Raw genomic sequence first — 23346 nt, forward strand, 5'->3', positions numbered from 1 at the left:
CTGCCTACTTCCCTATCTACAGTACCTACCTACCTACCTATCATCCTTCTGCCTGCCTGACTACCTACCTGCTCATCAGACTCCTTACCAGCTTCTCTGCCTACCTACATACCTACCTATCTCCCTACCTACTTCCCCTGCTTCCTCACTCCTACCTACCGACCTACCCACCTACCTACCTGCTTTCCACCCAATATTCCTACCTCCTTGTCTCCCTCTATATTTAACCTACACTCTACCTACTTACATACCATGGAAGAAGGAAGAGGAAAAGGAAGAGGAGTGAACAGTGTAAGGAAGAAGGAAGAGGAAGAGGAATGAAAAGTACAGGGAAGAGGAAGAGTGGACAGTACAAGGCAGAAAGGAGTGAACAGTACAAGGAAGAAGAGGGAGAGAATTGTACAGTACAAGGAGGAGGAAGAGGAAGAGGAGTAAACAGTATAAGGAAGAAGAGGAGTGAACAGAACAAGGAAGAAGGAAGAGGAAGAGGAATGAACAGTACAAGGAAGAAGGAAGAGAAGTGAACAGTACACAAGGAAGAGGAAGAAGAGTGTACAGGAGGGGGAAGAGGAAGAGGAGTGAACAGTATAAGGAAGAAGGAAGAGGAAGAGGAGTGAACAGTACAAGGAAGAAGGAAGAGAAGTGAACAGTACACAAGGAAGAGGAAGAAGAGTGTACAGGAGGGGGAAGAGGAAGAGGAGTGAACAGTACAAGGAAGAAGGAAGAGGAGTGAACAGTACAAGGAAGAAGGAAGAGGAGTGAACTGTACAAGGAAGAAGACAGAGAGAAGTGAACAGTACAAGGAAGAGGAAGAGGAGTGAACAGTATAAAGAAGAGGAAGAGGAAGAGTAGTGAATAATACAAAGAAGAGGAAGAGGAGTGAACAGTATAGGGAAGAGGAAGAGCAGTGAACAGTACACGGAAGAGGGAGAGGAGTGAACAGTACAAGGAAGAGGAAGAGGCGTGAACAGTACAAGGAAAAAGGAAGAGGAAGAGGAGTGAACAGCACAAGGAAGAAGGAAGAGGAAGAGGAGTGAACAGCACAAGGAAGAAGGAAGAGTAGTGAACAGCACAAGGAAGAAGGAAGAGGAAGAGGAGTGAACAGTACAAGGAAGAAGGAAGAGGAAGAGGAGTAAACAGTACAAGGAAGAAGGAAGAGGAAGAGGATTGAACAGTAAAAGGAAGAAGAGGAGTGAACAGTAGAAGGAACAAGAGGAGTGAACGGTAGAAGGAACAAGAGGAGTGAACGGTAAAAGGAAGAAGAGGAGTGAACGGTAAAAGGAAGAAGAGAAGTGAACGGTAAAAGGAAGAAGAGGAGTGAACGGTAAAAGGAAGAAGAGGAGTGAAGAGTACAAAAATGAAGAGGAAGAGGAATGAGCAGCACAAGGAAGAAGGAAAAAGGACGAGGAGTGAAGAGTACAAGGAAGAGGAAGAGGAGTGAAGAGTACAAGGAAGAAGGAAGAGGAAGAGGAGTGTTTGGAGGGGGAAGGGGGTGTGAGGATAAGGTAGCCTGGGGTTGCTTCTGTCCTGGCAAGGCGTCTCAGATGGATAGACAGATGGATGGATTGATAGTGTTACGGAATAGAGAAAGATAATGTACACTTTAAGTGAGAATACTAAAAATCACTACTGTCCCGGAAAGTTCCAGGTTCAAAACAAAAGAGTTAGGTAAAATTACAAGTTAAAATTTAATGCTCAAACTAACAACAAAACATTCAGGACTCATAAGGATAATGTAATGGCAAAAAACAGGTTAAATATATGGTTAACTGCAATAGCCTCTATTAACACGAAATTAGCATGAGTAAATTTATCTAAGTCAGCCCTGATAAAATGACAATACCAGATAATACTCAGTGAATGCAAGATATATATTGTTACAGATACAAAATATTATTAATAAGGGCTGACACCCAAAACACATGAATCACAAAAACCTCACCAGGCCTAAGAATTAACACCTTAACGCTACACAGTACAAGAAAAAATTGCAATAACAGTTATACTCAAATTACACAGCTGCTAGATGGTTGGAGACTTCCTGAGCACTCACAATAATAACAACTGTACAGGGGAGGACAGAGATGTGAACAAACTGAGGAGTAGATCTATGTGGCAATAATACAGAGACTGAGCTCACTATATAGGGGCCAGCAGAGCTTGATACAACTTGTAAGAAGGACGCGCAAATGAAGCCATGGGGACAAAGAGTTGACAATCCTTCTCTGAACAACAGAAAGAACGACTTACTCTACTATAAGGGAGGAGGGGGGGAGTGAGGTAGAACACGCTCGTGATCAAACATGCAGCATACTGTACGTTAGAATTACACAAAGGATGATGAAATCATAGGATATGTAACACCTACCCACAAAGAAAAAAGAAATTTACAAAGGAAATTTCTTATTACTCTAAAACAATCTGTCTAAAGTCTAGATAAGCAATCTGCAATAACATTTTCTTTCCCCTTGACATGTTGTATGTCTAATGAATACTCCTGAAGAAGTAGACTCCATCTTGTCAATCTCTGATTTTTATCTTTAAACTTACTAAGGAATTTCAGTGGGTTATGATCGGTATAAATGACTATGGGGTCAAAACCAGAACACAAATAAAATGAAAAATGCTGTAAACTCAAAATCAAGGCCAAAAACTCTTTCTCAATAGTTGAGTAGTTCTTTTGAGGTGGAGTGAACTTCTTACTGTAATAAGATACAGGGTGTTCAATACCCTGATCATCCTCTTGCAGCAAAACAGCCCCAGTCCTGTATCACTTGCATCAACAGCCATCTTAAAAGGCTTAGCAAAATTTGGAGTAGCGAGCACTGGCTGACTTAATAGGACAGCTTTAAGTTTGTTGAAAGAGGATTCACAGTTATCGGTCCAGACAAATTTAACTCCCTTTTTCAGTAGGTCTGTAAGTGGTGATACAAGAATTGAAAAGTTAAGAACAAATCTCCGGTAATAACCTACCATTCCCAAAAATCTTTGTAGCTCTTTCCTACTTTTATGTCTGGGAAGATCACTTATAACCTGAACCTTAGCTCCTGGTGGTGCAACATGTCCATCACCAATTACGTACCCAAGGTACTGAACTTTAGCTTGACCAAACTCACACTTTGATAAATTAGCTACAAGATTAGCCTGAACCAAACGCTCAAGAAATTTACTGACATGGCATAGGTGATCTTTCCAGTTGTCACTGAAGATTAATACATCATCAATATAAACAACACACCCTGCCAAACCCTCTGTTACAACATTCATGAGCTTCTGAAATGTGGCTGGTGCATTCTTCATACCATATGGCATTACAGAACATGCAAAAGTCTTTCCTAATGTTACAAAACATGAGATCTCCCTATCACGTTCAGTCATAGGTACTTGCCAGTATCCCTTTAACAAATCAAACTTACTTATGTACCTAGCCTTTCCGATCTCGTCTATGCAATCTTCCACGCGAGCGAGAGGGTAAGTGTCTGTTTTGGTTATCTGATTAACACGTCTGTAGTCGATGCAAAGCCGCTGTGACCCACCTGGCTTAGGGACTGGAGTGACGGGAGAACTCCACTCGCTCTGACAGGGCTCAATCATCTTGTGGTCCAACAGGTAGCCAAGCTCCTTCTGGATGAGAGGAACTTTCACTGGGTTCACACGGTAAGGAGGCAGTTTAATTGGCTTTGCGTCTCCAACATCGACATCATGCATCAACACAGTGGTTCGTCCTGGAGTGGCACGGAACACTTGCGGGTACTGCTGCAGTAAAGCCGAAAACTCCTGCCTTTCCTCGGGAGGTAGATGAGAAAGCTTAGTCTGGAGATCATTCATGATATCAGGATTCTTCCCCAAACTATCACTCAGGCTCATGCTGCGTGGGAGAACTTCACTTGCAGACTCGAGTGGAACAGCTACAGTGCAGACTGGATTATTTTCGTCCCGCCTGTGATATAACTTTAGCATGTTGATGTGACAAAGTTGCTTGTTCTTTCTACGATCTGGTGTGGCGATGACATAGTTGACATCACTGAGTTTCTTCTCCACGAAATAAGGACCACTAAACTTGGCTTGAAGAGGTTGCCCATGCACCGGTAGCAGAATCAAAACCTGATCTCCTGACTGAAAGTGGCGTAACCTGGACTTCTTATCATACCAAGTCTTCATCTCCTGAGCAGCTCCTAAATTCTCTCGCCAGCTGTAAAGCAGTGGACAGCCGTTCTTTGAACTTCATCACATACTCCAGCAGGTTGACGTCATCTTCCTCCGACAGCCAGCATTCCTTGAGTAGCTTAAGGGGTCCTCTTACTTCATGGCCAAACAGTAGTTCAAAAGGTGAGAAGCCCAGTGATTCATTTGGAGATTCTCTTGCGGCAAATACAACGAATGGAAGACCTTTATCCCAGTCTTTCTGATGTTCCAAACAGTATTTCTTGAGCATCGATTTGAGTGTTTGATGATATCTCTCCAACGCTCCTTGGGTCTAGGGATGGTAAGCTGAAAACGTGATCTGGGTGATGCCCAACTCTTTCAGAGACTGCTTGAAAACATTTGACATGAAATTACTTCCCCGGTCTGACTGTACCTCCTTGGGCAGACGAAACTTTGTGAAGAACCCTAGCATTTCCTTAACCACGTTCTTTGCTGAGATATTTCTAAGTGGAATGGCTTCAGGATAACGAGTAGCCATATCAATCAGGGTCAACACATAGGAAAATCCTGAAGAAGTCTTAGGAAGAGGGCCCACAATATCCACCAACACACGGGTGAAAGGCGCCTCAAAAGGGGGAATGGGAACTAGAGGTGCAACCTTTTCGGTCTGATTACACTTCCCCACAACCTGACAGGTGTGACAAGACTTACAATACCAGGAAACATCCCTGAAGATACCTGGCCAGTAGAAGTGTTTCAAAATGCGTGCCACAGTCTTCCTCACTCCAAGGTGTCCTGCCAAACTGGAATCATGAGCCAATCTAATGATATCCTGCCTACAAACACGAGGGATGACAACTTGATGTACAACCTCCCATTCACAGTCGGCTGATGCTGTTGGGGGTCTCCACTTCCTAATAAGTACTCCTGACTTTATATAATAACAAGTAGAAGCACCAGCTGACTCTTCCTCACTGCAAGCAGAGTTAGCTAGACCTTTCAACTCAGGGTCAGCAACCTGCAACTCAACCAACTCTTGACGAGACAAATTATCAACACTACGGGGTACTGCCTCATCTGGTGAGTGGTCCAAATTAGCAAGAAAAGTGTCAGCTAGGATAACATCATCATCATCATTATCCTCTAAGTCACCAGTAACTTTAGACTTAGCCCTAGTGACAGCACATGCAGGGAACACATCAGGGACATCACAATCCTGGGCCGCAGCCACTGGCTTACTAGACAACTGAGGAGCTGGACACACTTGACTTCCACCAATATCATTTCCAAGTAAGAATGTTACACCTGACATTGGGAGTGTCTCAACCAACCCAACCATAACGGAACCATTAACAAAACCAGACTCTAAATTCACTCTGCACAGAGGGACAGAGAAGTAATTATTCCCTACACCTTGTAAGATTACAGTTTCATCAGAGGAATTAACATTAGAGCCTAGAACACTGGTCAGCATAAGGGATTGGCAAGCACCTGTATCACGATATATTTTAACTGAGTTCTTGTTATTACTGTCCAGAGGACTGACAAAACCTTCAGACAGGAAATTAGCACATGAACTCTTGAGAGTGTCACCCACGTTACTGCTCAAAAGAGGAGCTCCATCATGGAAATTTAAGTTACCCCTCAAAGCAGGTTCAGTTAACTCAATTAAGGAATTCTGGGAACTCTCAAGGGTGGACACTAGACCAATTGACTGAATATTTAAAGACTCCTTTTTGTTCACATCACGCTGTCTCCTGAAACATTTCTCCGTAGTATGACCAAGCTTACAACAATAAGTACATTTACTTTTCTGAAATCTAGAGGTGAAGCTGGTATTTTCTTCCTGAGAAACATCATGTTTATTCTCTTTCCTGTTACCTGTACTCTGAGTAGAGGCAATGTACTTACTCTCAGCTTTCCCTTTTTCTTTAGAATATCTCTTGTGAGTGAGAACATATTCATCAGCTAAAACTGCAGCATCAGACAAATTATCTATTCTTTTCTCATCAAGATATAGGCTTACATCTTTATTAATACACCTTTTGAAGTCCTCCAGTAAAATCATCTGCTTAAATTTGTCAAAATCAGAATCCACATTCTTAGAATTTAACCACTGCTCTAACAGATCTTCTTTGATTTTTGCATACTCAACATGGGATTGCTTATCTTGCTTATAAGTTGTCCTAAATTTTACTCTATAGGCTTCAGGAACAAGCTCATAGGCCTTAAGAATCAAGCTCTTAACTACATCATAATTATCAGATTGATCCTGATGCAAAGATGCATAAGTTACTTAAGCTTTACCGGTGAGAACAGTTTGATGGAGTACTGGCCAATACTTTTTGGGCCAATTAAAACCTGTAGCTGCCCTCTCAAACAACAGAAAATACTTTGTTAAATCAGATTCATTAAAAGGAGGGACAAGTTTAACATTTTTAGCCACATCAAAATCATCAGAGCTAGATGATCCAGTTCCACATTGTTTCATGCGATACTCATGCTCTGCCTGAATCCTATCGAGTTCAACTTGTGCCTCAGCCTCCTTAGCTTTTGCCTGAAATTCAGCTTCCTTAACACGAGCCTCCTGCAGGGCTAGCTGTAACTTAGCTAATTCAATCTGCGTTTGCTCATTTCGAGGAGTTACATTAAACAAGCTTTCATTAATCATGTCAACAAATTGATCTTTAGAATGATAAGAGCGAGCAACAATTCCCAATTGTTGCGCAACAAGCTTAAGTTCATTCTTTGTTCTGTTTTCTACATCACACACTGTTTGCACATTTGACAAAAAATCTTTGGCTTCATCAAGCGTAGTAATAGTAGACATCATGAATAAATCAGTCACAGAATATCAAGCAATATCCTTATGATAATATCCTGAATATCCTGATAAGAGGTCGCCAAATTTATGTTACGGAACAGAGAAAGATAATGTACACTTTAAGTGAGAATACTTTAAATCACTACTGTCCCGTAAAGTTCCAGGTTCAAAACAAAAGAGTTAGGTAAAATTACAAGTTAAAGTTCAATGCTCAAACTAACAACAAAACATTCAGGACTCATAAGGATAATGTAATGGCAAAAAACAGGTTAAATATATGGTTAACTGCAATAGCCTCTATTAACACGAAATTAGCATAAGTAAATTTATCTGTCAGCCCTGATAAAATGACAATACCAGATAATACTCAGTGAATGCAAGATATATATTGTTACAGATACAAAATATTATTAATAAGGGCTGACACCCAAAACACATGAATCACAAAAACCTCACCAGGCCTAAGAATTAACACCTTACGCTACACAGTACAAGAAAAAATTGCATTAATAGTTATACTCAAATTACACAGCTGCTAGATGGTTGGAGACTTCCTGAGCACTCACAATAATAACAACTGTACAGGGGAGGACAGAGATGTGAACAAACTGAGGAGTAGATCTATGTGGCAATAATGCAGAGACTGAGCTCATTATATAGGGGCCGGCAGAGCTTGATACAACTTGTAAGAAGGACGCGCAAATTAAGCCATAGGGGACAAAGAGTTGACAATCCTGCTCTGAACAACAGAAAGAACGACTTACTCTACTATAAGGGAGGAGGGGGGGAGTGAGGTAGAACACGCTCGTGATCAAACATGCAGCATACTGTACGTTAGAATTACACAAAGGATGATGAAATCATAGTCTATGTAACAATAGATGGATGGACAGTTGGATAGATTCATTGATAGATGGATAGATATATGGATAGATACATGGCTGGAAGGACAGATACTTGGATGGATAGAAAGATAAATGGATAGATGGGGAGATAAGTAGATAAATGGATAGATATATGGATAGATGGATAGATACATGGATAGATGGTTAGATAAATGGATAGATGGATAGATATATGGATAGATGGATAGATACATGAATGGATGGATAGATGGTTAGATATATGGATAGATAGAGAGAAAAATGGATAGATGGTTAGATACATGGATAGATGTATAGATACATGGATAGGTGGACAGAGAGATACATAGATGGATAGATAAATGGATAGATAGATGGACCTGTTGTCACGCTGTTACTATTCCTTCCGTGACATCCACAAACTCTCTCTCTTGGCCTAAAGCTGCCATCTCTCCAGCTTTGTATTTCCACCCAGTAAATATTAATATAAATTGCCATCAGGCCAAATTAATCCATCCTTCACAACCCCTACAGTATTATAAAGGTGAAAGAAGAAGTAGGCAGCACTACATCAAGTGAGTGGACGATAATGGCCAGCACCTACCACCGTGCTTTATATTTCCACTCAGTAAATATTAATATCAATTGCCACCAGACCAAATTAAGCCATCCTTCACAGGGTGTAATCTCTTCAGGAATTAAATCACATTCATTACAAAGATGCAAGAATATCATTCCAACATTTTAAATAATACAAATGTAGCTTGATGTATGACAGGTATTATTATAAAGCCTAAAGTACTACCCTTATGTGTACTGTACTACCCTTATGTGTACTGTACTACCCTTGTGTACTGTACTACCCTTGTGTACTGTACTACCCTTATGTGTACTGTACTACCCTTGTGTACTGTACTGCCCTTATGGGTACTGTACTGCCCTTATGGGTACTGTACTGCCCTTATGGGTACTGTACTACCCTTATGTATACAGTACTACTCTTGTGTACTGTACTACCCTTATGTGTACTGTACTACCCTTATGTGTACTGTACTACCCTTATGTGTACCGTACTACCCTCTTGTATACTGTACTACTCTTTTGTGTACAATGATACCCTTACAGGTACTGTACTACCCTTTAGTGTTCTGCGTTACCCTGATGTTTGTGTACTATACAGTCAAGCATACTATAGTACTCTTAATCCTACTGTACTTACATGTACTAATGTAATGTATAATTTTGTACACTCATATCTACTTCATGGAGCTCATATGCTGGATGGTACTGTATTACAAATGATTGTAGTACAGAAGACAAGAGGACAGTAATGATGAGGGTAGTACAACATAGTAGAGTAATGATGACGGTAGTTCAGTACATGAGGGTTGTACAGCATAGTACAGTAACGATGAAGATAGTACAGTACATGCGGGTTGTACAGCATAGTACAGTAACGATGAAGATAGTACAGTACATGCGGGTAGCACAGCATAGGACAATAATGATGAGGGTCGTACAGTAATGATGAGGGTAGTACTACAGTACAGTAGAGGGTAGTACAGAAGACGAGGCCTATTCATGTGGGTGCGGAGCGAAACTGAAGGTAGTACAATGATCATGAAGATAGTACAATGTAGTACATGGGACATTACAACATAGTAATAATGGTAACACACTACAGTATAGTCAAGTACGTAAGGATAGGAAAATGCAGTACAATAGTAATGGGGATAGTACAGTGCAGTACATGAGGCTATTACAAACAGTACAGCAAATCATGGTGGGAAGGTGCAGTATCTGAGAATAACAGTGTAGTACGAGGTTAGTACAACATAGTACAGTAATCATGGGAGTAGTACTGTACAATGCAGTACATGAGGTTAGTACAACAGCACAGTAATCATGGTCGCGGTACATGACGGTACATTACATGAGATACAGTAGTAGGGTACAATGCAGTACATGGGAGTCGTATGACACAGTATAGCAATCATGGTAGTACAGCACAGTACATGAGAATGTACAATGCAGTACAATTATCATGAAGGTTGTACATTAGAGTACATTGATGTAGTAGAGTAACTAGGCTATTGGTTGAGGACAATACCACAGTCCACCACAGTGACCTGTGTGATGTCAGTGTTGCTGGTTGCTGCCCTCACCACCTCCAGCCCGCTGACAACCTCACCAAAGACACAGGGGAGCACCCAGCCATCTTCACAGTCCCTGGTGGTGATGGCAAACTGGGCGGCCTTGGCAGCATTACCACAACACCACCACAGTGCCCCCGCCCTGCCTGACTTCCGGTACTCCCCACCACTGATGTCTATTATCCCTGCCCCTCCTCGCCCTCCCTTCCCTTCGTAGTCCCCACCCACCACAAACTCCCCCAGCCTGCCCTTGTTCACCACGCGACGTAATTTAGTATTGTGGTATGAGACGCCGGTATGGCCGGTACACAACAATCTGAACTGCTGTGCTGCAGGAGTGTTGGGACTCAGCAGGATGTAGACCCGCCCTCTTGTTGACCCCTCCCAGGCCAGGTCCAGGTAGACCAGGGTGGAGGAGGGGTCCATGGCGCCCACCACCTCACACACCTGCACAACACAACAACGTCAGTCACGGAGGCAGAGACAGGAAGGAAGATACCGTATACACACAGAAATGCTGGAGGCAAGGAGAGGAGGGAGAGACGAAAGAAGAAGTGTAAGCAAATGATGTGATGGAGAGGAGGACGCCATGGGAAGGTTAGAGGATGTGGCAGCAGAAGAGAGAGAGAGAGAGAGAGAGAGAGAGGGAAGGAGGAAAGAAACAGCAAACAGGGAGAGATAAGGAGAAAGGGGGGAGAGGAAGACCTCATTGGGGTAGAGAGAGAGAGAGAGAGAGAGAGGGTTGGGGGAGTGGGAATGAAATGTGGGTATAATAGAAAAAAATAAGAATTACAAATTAAATGAGAATACAAAAACTTAGTCAAGGAAAGCGGGGAGAGTCAAATAAATACCAATAAACTGGGACAACATGGGACAAATGCAGAAACATAAATGAAAACAGGAGTGGAATGGCACAGAGGAAATGGAAGGCAATGCAGGTGACAGAGGAGAGCGTTGAAAATATTACAAAATTTTAATAAAGGATTAAGGAAATTAAAGGAAAAAAAAACATGAGTGAGAGCAGAGGGAAAGAAATGGAGAGAGAAGAAAGAGATGGAAGAAAGGAGACAAGAAGAAGGAAATAAGATGAAAATGGAAGAGGCTAAATAAGAGTGAGAAAAATTTGCAAACACTTGGAAAGGGAGAAGGAAAGGGAGTGTGGAGAAAATGAGAAAAAGAGACATAAGAAGGAAAACAGGTAAGAAACAGATTTTGACAAATTTGAAATGACGATGAAGGAAGGACGTAAGAAGGAAGAAGAGAGTGTAGAGACGGAGGGAAGGAAATAAGTAGGGACGTAAGAAGGAAAAAGAGAGTGTAAAGACAGAGGGAAGGAAAGAAGGAAGGACGTAAGAAGGAAGAAGAGAATGTAGAGACGGAGGTAAAGAAAGAGGCAGGGACGAAAGAAGGAAGAAAAGAGTGTAGAGACGGAGGGAAGGAAAGAAGTACGGACATGAGAAGGAAGAAGAGAGTGTAGATACGGAGGGAAGGCGAAAACCAAATGACAATGGAAAAAGAGAGGTAAAGGAGGGAAAACGAGAAAGAATGAAGCTACACAGATAAGGGATGGAATTAAGGAAGAAGGAAAGAATGAGAGGGTGTGACTGGAGGGAAGGCAGGAAGGAGGTATGGCAGCAAGAAAGGTCGGAGAGGAGGAATAATGGAGGAAGGAGAAGAAAGCAAACAGAAGAAGAAGAATAGGGAAGGGAAGCAAAAAAGAAAAGAGGAGGATGGAAGAAACGAAAAGGATAAATGTGTGGGAAAGGAATGAGAGAGGTAGAGAAATTGTAAACAGAGGAAGGAAAGAAGGAAGAGAGAGACAGAAGGAGGGTATGATGAGCAACAGGGAGAGAGGAGTGTGTATGTATGAATGTACGCGTACTGTATGTATGAGGGAGGGAATCAGAGGTAAGACCTGCAGATAAATCATACATTTTGAGGCATTAGAAATTATTGTGAGCTTCATAACACAGGCGAGATAAAAATCGGTGGTATATGTGGGTGATATGGAGTAAGACTCGGACAGGTGAGAGAGTTGATGGTGCACCCAAGGAAAGTTCCGCGTTATAAACTCGCTGGCCAATTCGAAATTGTAGATGTGAAACAATTGGTAGCGAAGCAGTAGCCAACTTTCATCTATCTGGTAACTGTGTGAGAAGGATGGAGATGATGAGGGAGGCGTAGAAGCTTTCCTCCTCCATTAACCTCTCCCCTCCCACACAGTGGTACCAGACATTTGTATGTCTGGTTTCTGCTTCACTAGTGGCTGTCTCACACATAAAGGTCCGAACTGGCAGGCACGTGTATAAGGTTGAACAGTCCTCGGCTGTACATGTCAGAGTGGTGAAGTTACCTGTAGTGTGTGGGCGTGAGGGGGTGGGGGCTGACCCTGGTCATTTTCTAGGCTTATCCTGGAGGACCGGATGCGACCTTGGTCTTCTTGGATAGCAAATACTAGGCCAGCCTCCGCCACCGTCTTGATGCGCTGACTTGTCTCCAGGAGGTTCTCAACCTGTGGACGGTACAAGGACATTAATAAATGAGGACAGTGTCAATATGTTATTACATGGGACACCGTCACTACATTCTTATGGACATTAACAAGACATTATTATATGGAGACAATACTGGTGGGGGTGCAGTGAGTACGGACATTACTGTAGTGGGTAACTTACTGTTATTTGCTGTGGCATCTTTGTGATGGTGTTGATCCTGTCCATGATGGTGGAGGCCGGGTCTGGGTGTGGTAGAAGGGCGGGGCTGTGTGTGGCATCAGTCTCCACCGGCAGTGCGTCCAAGGCCGTCCTGATGGCCTCATGCACCTGTTTGTACTACCAAAAACATTCATCCTGGAGGCTCTGCCAACTATGAGCTAAAGTACACTTCACACATCAAAAGTTTATGTCAGTGTAAGTGTGCTCATGTCACTACAGAATCCTGGTGGTACGTGTAGAAGGGAGTGGCTGCCTACCTTCATGCTGGTGGTGACAGTGTTGACATTAGGGAATAGTTCTTGGCACTTCTGCCTCCAGTCTGCAACCTTCACGCTGCATTGGTCAGAGTGGTCAATGGCTATGACGGCCTCCTGTGCTGTGTTGGCATTCTGAAGACACTCCAGTCTGGCCTCCAGCTGCTTCTCTCCTTCCTCTCCTTCTTGCTTCATGGCCACCACTCTGGCCTCCTCCTCCTCTATCAGCGTCACAGTCGCGGCGATTTTCTGTGTGAATTCCTCCATCTTTTTCTTCAGCTGGAGGTTTTGTTCCTTCAGGTCGGCCAGCCAGATCTGGTACTGGTCCAGCTGGGACTGGGTGTCTTGGCAGCCAGTAACCTGGCTCCTCATGCTGCTCTCCTGCTCCCCCAGCAGGAACCAAAGCTTCCTGCTCATCCCACTGTGCCTCTTCGGGGTTGTGCCACCTCTTGTTTTGACTGGCATCTGTTTTTCTGTTGCAGGTTTTACACTTGTCTTCTCATTAGTTGGTCCTGCTGCCTGTGCAAGCTGTACACTCTTAAGTTTTTTGACAACAGCCTCCATTGCATAGTTTACTGGGAAATTATCCAGGGAGGTGGCGGGGTGGCTGGCGCGGCATTCAGGGCAGGTCAACTGGTTGGCTGTGGTCAGTTGTAAGATGCATAGCGAACAAAAGGTGTGGCCACACGGCAGAGTGCGTGGCCGACGCTCACTCTCGTCATAGGTGATGCAGCACACACTGCACTCCACAAGACTGTCCTGTGCAACAACGATAACATTTATTGCACATGATGGGCATTGCTGACCTCACAACCTAAAAGGCAGTTTTAATATTCATAACTTACTGATGCTAAGAAAGAAAGCAATAACATGAACTTATAACATGTACAATAACACTAATATCACTAGTGAGAGACAATACAGTAGTGAATAGTGATCTTGTTATCCACAAACTGTATGTCTAACAACATACGAATTTAGAACCCTTGTACATTAATCCTGAATGTGACAACCCTCCTTTTTATAGTACAGCTTAGAGTGTGCGTATGTGTAATTCACCGGGTCGGTCAGGATCACTCGATGGTCGTGATCGTCAGTGTGTGTGTGTGTGTGTGTGTGTGTGTGTGTGTGTGTGTGTGTGTGTGTGTGTGCGTGTGTGTGTGTGCGCGCGCGCGCGCTACCTGCCATCAGTTGCTATACAGGCAAACTATTATACCCTAAAAATGTGGTAACTGATCCATGGTCAGAGTACAATGTGTAAACTACTGTCTGCCTGTCTATCTACCTATCTGTCTATCTATCTGTCTGTCTTCCTATGTCTGTCCTTATACCTGTCTACCTATCTATCTGAATTCCCATCTGTCTATCTATGTGTCAATATTTCCTTAGCCAGACGCATTAATTCTGAAGTGCTAGGTCACAGACAAATTGCCTTCGTTTCACCCCATCCTCTACTATTAGGCTGCCCTGCCTCCAACCAGTGCTGGGAACGCTACTAATAATAAGTAGCGGCGCTCCCATTCCCGCTACTAGCTCGAAAAAGTAGTGGCGTTACTGGTTTCGTTACTTGATATGAAATGTAGCGGCGCTCCTGCTACTTTGGGTAAGAAAAAGGTAGACGAAGGAAAGATTAACAAAAATCTGTGATATAGCAATATACTATATAATGTTTTGATAATATTAGTCAGTCTGAGTGGTTATGTTGTGTACCAGTAATGTCAACATATACTTATCTATCTATGTATCTATTGCCAGACGCCTCAATCTCGTTTGGGATGGCCACAAACAAATCGCCTCCAAGTCGCCCTGTCCCCCGCCATCTCACTGTCCTGCTCCCAACTCACACCCCCCTCTCTCATATACCTCTCCACCCCATCCCTCCATCTCATCCTCGGCCTCCCCCTCCCTCTTCCCCCCTCCACCTCACTCACATACACTCTCTTCGTCAGTCTTTCACCCTCCATCCTCTCCACATGGCCAAACCACCTCAGTGTGTTCCTCATAACGCTTCCTATCACATCCACATCCACGCCACAACGCTCCTTTATATATACTTATATTGAAAATTAATAAAAAAAATGAAATAATATGCATGTCGGTGTCACTTTAATGAAGCTTAGAGCCAAAGGTACAGGAAAAAGCTATTTACTGTATAATGTAACAAATGTTGTTTTACACTGTTACCTAGTATACCTACTGAAAGTAACATACGTACATAAAAGGCAAAAAAATGTGGCCTACCATTGATACATATTATATAGATTTATTAAATTTTCAATGAAATCTATTTAAGATATGTACGAAAACGAAAGGGAAAATGAACTGGGGCTTTCTTTTAAAGGCTATTTATACAATAGCAATGTTTTTTTTCATTACCTTAAACTGAAAGTAACATCCTGTTACGAAATAATAACGGAGTGAGATTTGAGAATAAAATACTGAGAAGGATTCTTGAGATAAAGTGGCAAGACAGAGTTACAAATGAAAGAGTAAGGGATATTACGAGAGTGGAACCAGTTAATGAATGTGTGAGACTGTCTCGCTGGAAGTGGCTGGGGCACATATACAGAAAAGAAGGCAGTTTAATACAGGATGTGCCAGAGTGGACTGCTAGAGGAAGAAGAGGTAGAGGTAGGCCGAGGGAACCCTGGTTGAGGACAATGAAAAAGGAAGCAGGAGAGGAGTGTTGGTGGGACCTGAAGGAGATGGCAAGAGACAAATATTGGTGGAGTTCATCGAGGCCCTATGCAACCCGTGGGGTGCCACGGGAAATGATTGATTGATTGATTGATTGATTAAGAATTAGTCTGAAAGACATAGTGGGGGAGAGCAAGGACGGGAGTTAGAGACGGGGATAGTTAGAGGTGTGTGTGTGTGTGTGTGTGTGTGTGTGTGTTGCCTTCATCTTGCTGACATCCTTATTTATCTTTACTTAATTTAAATGATCGGTAATTGACTGGCAAATTCCCGTCTAATTATTGCACATTACTAATAAATGATAATTAATAAACTACTGATGTAATATAGAACAAACATCATTGACAGAATTGACGAAAGTATTATATTTCGTCATTAATAAATACAACCAAACCGTCGGCATATCTGCATGTACTCACCGACTCCGGCCCTGTATTCGTCGCGTGAGTAGCGAGGAGCACGGTAACGAATGAGTACGGCCAAAAAGTAGCGGCGCTCTCAGTTCCGCTACTGGCTAAAAAAAAGTAATGGCGTTACCACCATCGCTATTAAAATAGTAGCGGCGCTACATAGCTACTAATAGCTGCGCTATTCCCAGCTTTGCCTCCAACCCACATCACCTTCCTTCCTTCCTTTTCTACCCCATCTCTCCATCTCATCCCGGTGTCCCTCTCCTCTCCCCCTGCACCTACTCACATACTCCCTCTTAGTTAATCTCTAACTCTTCATTTTCAACACATGCACATACCATGTAGGGGTTTGTGTAGCACTTTTTAGCACATCCACATCAGCACCACAACCCTCCTTCACTACCTTATTTGTCCGCCTCTCCACGTAACTACACATCCACATCAACAGACAACGCTTCTTCATTACCTCATTTGCCTGTCTCTCCACGTAACTACACATCCTCATCAACACAACAACGCTCCTTCACTACCTCATTTGTCTGTCTGTCTCTCCATGTAACTCCACATACACATCAACATTACAGAGCTCCTTCACTCCCTCATTTATTCTCTCTCTATGTAATACAACATCAACATCACTACGTTCCTTAATTTCCACATATGTCCGTCTGTCACTGCATGTACTTAAAGCTTCACATCCACATCAATATCACAACGTTCCTTCACTTCCTTATTTGTGTGTTTGTCTATCCAGGTAGCTGCACATGCTTCTCTCAGATAACTCACTTCCATTGCACTCACTCTTGCTTATGTCCTGCCAACAGGGTCCAGGCTTCACTTCCGTATCTTAGAGTGGGGATCACCATACGGTCATGCAGGAAGTTTTCTTCTTCCATTCTCACCGTCCTATTGCTCATCATTGTCCATCACACATTAACTCTCTCCCCCTTTCTTTTCTGACGACCTAAAATTTCCATCTTTACGTTTTGAATACTGAGTTTTGACAGCGGATTAACATAAGGATACGATAGTAGTCACGAAGAAGTGCTATGTAAAGGATGTAGGAGCGGCAGCCTTTTTTTTTTTTTTCTTCTGCGACTAACCTACGTGAAGTAAGCAGCAAAAGGATGAAAATCTAGGCCAAGTGAAGGTGAAGGAACAATAGTATAAACAAATGTTGGGAAACATACGAGTTGGTGAGTGTACTTCTCGTCGCCTCAAATATTTGAACCACAAGTCAAGTACTGTGAGCAGGTTAACAGTACCCAGTAATGATACTCACCATAGTTGTTACAGTGGCACTTTGTACGTCTGTGGGGGACTATACTGCTCACTGTAAACCTCTCTGGGACTTCACTGCTCACTGAGTACCTCTCTGGGACTTCACTGTTCACTGTATACCTCTCAGACTTCACTGTCCACTGAATACCTCTCTGGGACTTCACTGTTCACTTTATACCTCTCTGGCACTTCACTGCTCGCTGTATACCTCTCTGGCACTTCGCTGTTCACTGTATATCCCCTGCAGCTTTCTCTGGCGTCACTGTCAACCTGGTAAAAGATAACGATGTTAATACCTCCCATCAGAATACCTTAATTACCCTTTCCGTGTGAGGACGCGTTTTTTAAATAGCCTACCCTTGCTAAAACATCCCATTTACTTTACCATAGGACAAAACACAAGGCACAGAATTAATGGAGGTCGTATTTACCTCCCCCCCCAACAAAAACTCTACCCTAACCAATAGATAATTATAATGGTGTGAAGAAACCAGGCATTGAACATGGTCATTGTATTTATAGTGATACGGATGGAAATACTAGACAATGTTGCCTGTGTACTTTTGTGTCGTCTGGCTTACTGTACGTACGTGTTCGTGTGTGTAACTTTACCTCCTGTGTGAATAATTATGTAATTGTGTGTCACTCCACCCGTGTGTGTGACCTTACCTCCTGTGTGAATATGTACGTGTGTGTCACTTTACCACCTGTGTACATAAGTACATGTGTGTCACTTCACTACCTGTGTCCATACAGTATGTATACCGGACAAGAGTTCCGACTGGTCTACCTGCTCCCGTGATATGGCTAACGTGGCAACAGCGCCTGTGTGTGTCTGTGTGTGTGTTCGTGTACTTGCCGACTATTTTTCGTATCGTCAAGCTTCATCCTCTGCATTATAGTATTATGCGGCCATTGTTTTATGCTATGATATAGACTAATAAACATTGTGTGATTGTTTTGGATAATGAGCTGTTCACTACACTATTTGTTAAGTCTGAGGTATATACAAAAATTCTTTTGTCTTGTAGAGTGAACCACGATACAGGTTGAGTTGTGGTTCAGAAACAGTTGGCAGGTTCACCCACAAATGGTGCGATTTAGGGGAAAGGGGGAGGGTATGGGAGTGAGCTGGAGCTTGGCAGGTGAAGGGAAGGGGGGGAGGAGGGGTCACGTCGTTACTCTTAAGGTTATACATTCTTAACCATTACAGTAAATATATTTATTAAGGTTTCAGTGATATCCTCTATCCTAATTATAGTAAACAAACAAAAATAATTTTTATTATTTTTGTTTATAGGCAACCGATTACACACTTTACACCAAATGTAGGATATTCCGTCCGTCGTTAACAGACAACATGCAGCCTGCTCCACCACCTCGACTCTCAACTCCTCAGCTGCCTATCAGTAGACAAACACACATTATCAGTTTGTACTAATGAGCAATGACCTTGCATATAATATATTTAACTAATTATTTAATACTGTGTCAAAATCCACGTGCATTACATAACCAATTTACATTATGGATTACATTAACCAATAAAAAATTATTATTTGCATAGTCTACGTTTCAGTAATAGTCATGGGGTAGCCATATCCACAATGATGTTTTCATTATTGTTAAAGGTAAACATGTGTCCAGTAGTGGATACCAGTTAGAAGGGGGGTGGCCACTGACATCCACAATCCCCATAACTACACTGGTCCATTGTAGTGTCACTGTAGAGGTTCTTCTTCCTCCACATATGTCAATAATTAAGGTTAACATACTGATGAACAATCATTTCTTGTGAAAAATACAAACAGCCTTTATGAACTCTCAAAATATATTATGGAGTATATTGTGGGAGCGTTGCAGCTCCCACACACCAGTCAAGTCCTGGTCCATTTGTTACAGTATTGCCAGCCTGACAGTGTGCAGTGTTAACAGTGTCAATGAACATGCTCTTAATTTTACATGTCTTTATGCTTATTTTCATTTGGAACAACAGAATTCAAAACAGGATTTCATTCAGTACACAGAACGTCCAATACAATATGTATGTGTGTGTGTGTGTGTGGGTGTGGGTGTGGGACAATACGTGTGGTGGGGGTGGGGGCAATGTAGTGAGTATGTAATGTGGGTGTGTCATAATGCTAATGTGGGTGTGTGCATACGTGGCTAAGGACATCCACGATTAATATAATGTAACCTTTGCCTTTAACACTTGATGACACTCCTCAGTATTTATTAGCTTCTATTTATAAATTTATAGCATATTACATAATAATATTATATATGATTATGTATTGGGGATGGAACCTGAAACACCATGTAAACCTAATCGCTGAAATATTATAACAGTGTAATATGAAATCCATATTACATGAATGACAATATTTCCTCCAGGAGAAAATAATGTTATTTTAAAGTTCATTAATGATACGCTGTAGGAGCATCAGTTTTATATGATAGCTTACCGGGTTCCCTGCGGTCAGATTATTAACAGTTATACTAAAGCAAAGATTTATGCAATATATCCGTTATATATTGTATTAACTATGTCATAATGGCTCACACAGTGGACGGTCACCTAAACTACTTCGAACAGGCAGCATGTTAAGTTTTTAGTAGTTTGCGAAGTTCACCTATTTTTGGTGTGGCTATAAATCCAGCTGTCCTTTACTGGCCCATGTAATTCCTTATAAACCAAGACTGGCCAAGTGTAAGACCAATACCTTATGTCTCATAGTAGTTTGAAAATTATCACTGATATAATATATGATAACTACTGCATGACCCTCCCGGATGACCACACCCAGAATATTTGTTTTATTTATTTGAATTCTTTGTCACTTGGAACAGATATGATAAAATGACACGATAGCCCACTTGGATTTGTTGAATATAACCTAGCCAGTACGAAGTTTCTGGACTATTAAGATGTGTGAGCTTATTGTTATCATGTGAAAGTGAAAACCTTCACACACACACACACACACACACACACACACACACACACACACACACACACACACACACACACACACACACACACAGGAGAGAGAGAGAGAGAGAGAGAGAGAGAGAGAGAGAGAGAGAGAGAAGACATAAATATGGTGGGTAATTGTAAGAATTGTGGTAAACAGACAGGTTGGGAAACAACTGACTGGAGAGTGTGGAAGAGTGGTAGTAGATAAAGGCCAGAGTATAGAGGTGCGGTGATCGTGTGCTTGACACTTCCCTATAATTGTCCTTTACCAAGTATTCTGTATTCATAAAATTTAACAATAAGGAAAATATTTCTGGAGATGACACAACTCAAATGCATATCTATAAATTTACTGATGATATGTATAACATAAACATACATTATACTGTATCACTAAACAGTTTTAATAATGTTAAAAACATTTACATATCACTTGATATTCATAAGCATATTATCAACACTTGCACCACTGTTTATCAAGCCTTACAATCCGCATAAACTACACTATACAAATGGTGCATAATGAACCATAACATGAAAAACGGCGGCTTTTCCCGAAGCGTCAAAGATTTTAGAAATGATACTATATGAACGATGTGTTAATATTCTATTCACATGCTGTTACCACCGTAGGAACACCACTGTATATCAAGCCTTACAATCCGCATAAAATATACCATACAAATGGTGCATAATGAACCATAACATGAAAAACGGCGGCTTTTCCCGAAGCGTCAAAGATGTTAGAAATGAAACTGGTCCATTTGTTTCAGTATTGCCAGCCTGACAGTGTTCAGTGTTAACAGTGTTAATGAACATGCTCTTAATGTTACAGGTTTATATGCTTATTTTCATTTGGAATAAAAGAAATCAAAACAGGTTTTCATTCAGTACACAGAATGTCCAGTACAATACGTGTGTGTGTGTGTGTGGGTGTGGTGGGGGTGGGGGCAGTGTAGTATGTTATGTTTTTTTTTTTTTTTTTTTTTATGCGAGGAAGAAGGAACCAAAGGCCATGGCCCGCAGTAACAGTTCCCTCCAAGAGAAAAACAAAATACAATAGAGAGCCAAATTCAAGATCCGATCATTTGGAGATGCCTGGACACACTGCGTTTGAAAGACTGGAGATCATAGGCAGCAGGAAATACAGATAGAGGGAGACAGTTCCAGAGCTGACCTGTTGCATAAATGAAAGACTGGGAGTAACGGTTAACTCTTGCATTAGAGAGCTGGACAGAAAAGGGATGAGAGTTTGCTGCCAGACGGGTGCTACGCGCCCGTCGTAGAGGTGGAGGAATGCAAGCAGACAGTTCAGAGGAGCAGTGACCATTAAAGTAGCGATAGAAAAGAGATAAAGATGCAACAGTGCGGCGAAGAGACAGAGGTTGAAGGGAGTCAGTAAGAGGAGGAGAGTTAATGAGACGAAAAGCCTTTGACTCCACCCTATTGAGAAGAGCTGTATGTGGGGAGCCTCCCCACACATGAGAGTTGTACTCCACACAGGGGCGGATAAAACCTCTGTATAGAGTCAACAATTGTGCAGGGGTAAAGAAAGAGCGGAGTCGGCTTAGCACACCCAATCTCTTGGAAGCAGATTTTACAATAGATGTAATATGGTCTTTCCAAGATAAGTCCTGAGTAAATGAAACCCCAAGCATGTTCAAGGATGATGCAGGATTAAGCTGAATATTATTAAACATTAATGGGTATACCTGTGGAAGATTTTGTCGGGTTGATAGGTGTAAGAACTGAGTCTTAGATGCATTAAAGACAACCATATTATTTTTACCCCAGTCAGCGATACGAGCCAAGTCAGACATTAGGTGTGCCATAGCCTCATCCCTTGTTTCTTGAAGTAACTGTTGAGATGGGCGTTGTGGGAACCGAATGGAAAGGTGAAGGGTGGAGTCATCAGCGTATGAGTGGATAGGGTTAGATGTACAGCTTAGAAGATCATTGATGAATAAAAGGAAGAGAGTTGGTGATAGGACAGAGCCCTGAGGAACACCACTGTTGATAGATCTAGGAGAAGAACGATGGCCGTCTACAACAGCGGTTATAGAACGACCAGAAAGGAAGCTAGCGATGAAGGCACAGATAGAAGGATAGAAACCGTAGGAGGGCAGTTTGGAAATTAAAGATTTATGCCAGACTCGATCGAAAGCCTTTGAGATGTCAAGTGCAATGGCAAAGCTTTCGCCAAAGTCCCGAAAGGAGGATGACCAGGAGTCTGAAAGGTAGGTGAGAAGATCGCCAGTGGAGCGTCCCTGACGGAACCCATACTGACGATCGGAAAGAAGGTTGTGATAGGAAAGATGCCTTAAAATTTTTCTATTAAGAATTGACTCGAAAACTTTTGAAATACAGGACGTTAAAGCAATTGGACGATAGTTGGAGGGTTGGGAGTGGTCACCCTTCTTTGGGACTGGCTGAATGAGAGCAAACTTCCAGCAAGAAGGAAAGGTACAAGTTGACAGACAAAGGCGAAAGAGTTTGCCTAGGCAGGGTGTAAGCACAGAAGCACAGTTCTTGAGAACAACAGGAGGGACCCCATCAGGCCCATATGCCTTGTTAGTACTGAGGCCAGTGATGGCAGAAAATACATCAACTGAAGAAATTTTAATGTCAGCCATGAGGAAGTCAGAGGGGAGAAGTGATGGAGGAACAGCACCGGAATCGTCTAAGGTGGAATTGGAGGAGAAAGTCTGTGCGAAGAGATCTGCTTTATCAGTAGAAGAAATAGCTACAGAACCATCAGAGTAGAAAAGAGGAGGGAAGGATGATGAGGTAAAGTTGTTAGAAAGATTTTTGGCAAGGTGCCAGAAGGAGCGGGGAAGAATTCGAGTTGGAGAGTTGAGAGCATTTAGTATGGATGAAATTATTTTTAGTAGAGCGAAGAACAGACTTAGCACGATTCCGGGCAGAAACGTAAAGATGATGTGATTCAGGGGTGGGTTGGCTCCGGTACCTTTTGTAGGCCTTCTCCTTGTTGCGGACAGCATTAGAACAAGCGTGATTAAACCAAGG

Source organism: Coenobita brevimanus, chromosome 3 (genome assembly GCF_032717465.1).
Source record: "Coenobita brevimanus isolate Jiangsu-jjx chromosome 3, ASM3271746v2, whole genome shotgun sequence".
Lineage (NCBI taxonomy): Eukaryota > Metazoa > Arthropoda > Malacostraca > Decapoda > Coenobitidae > Coenobita > Coenobita brevimanus.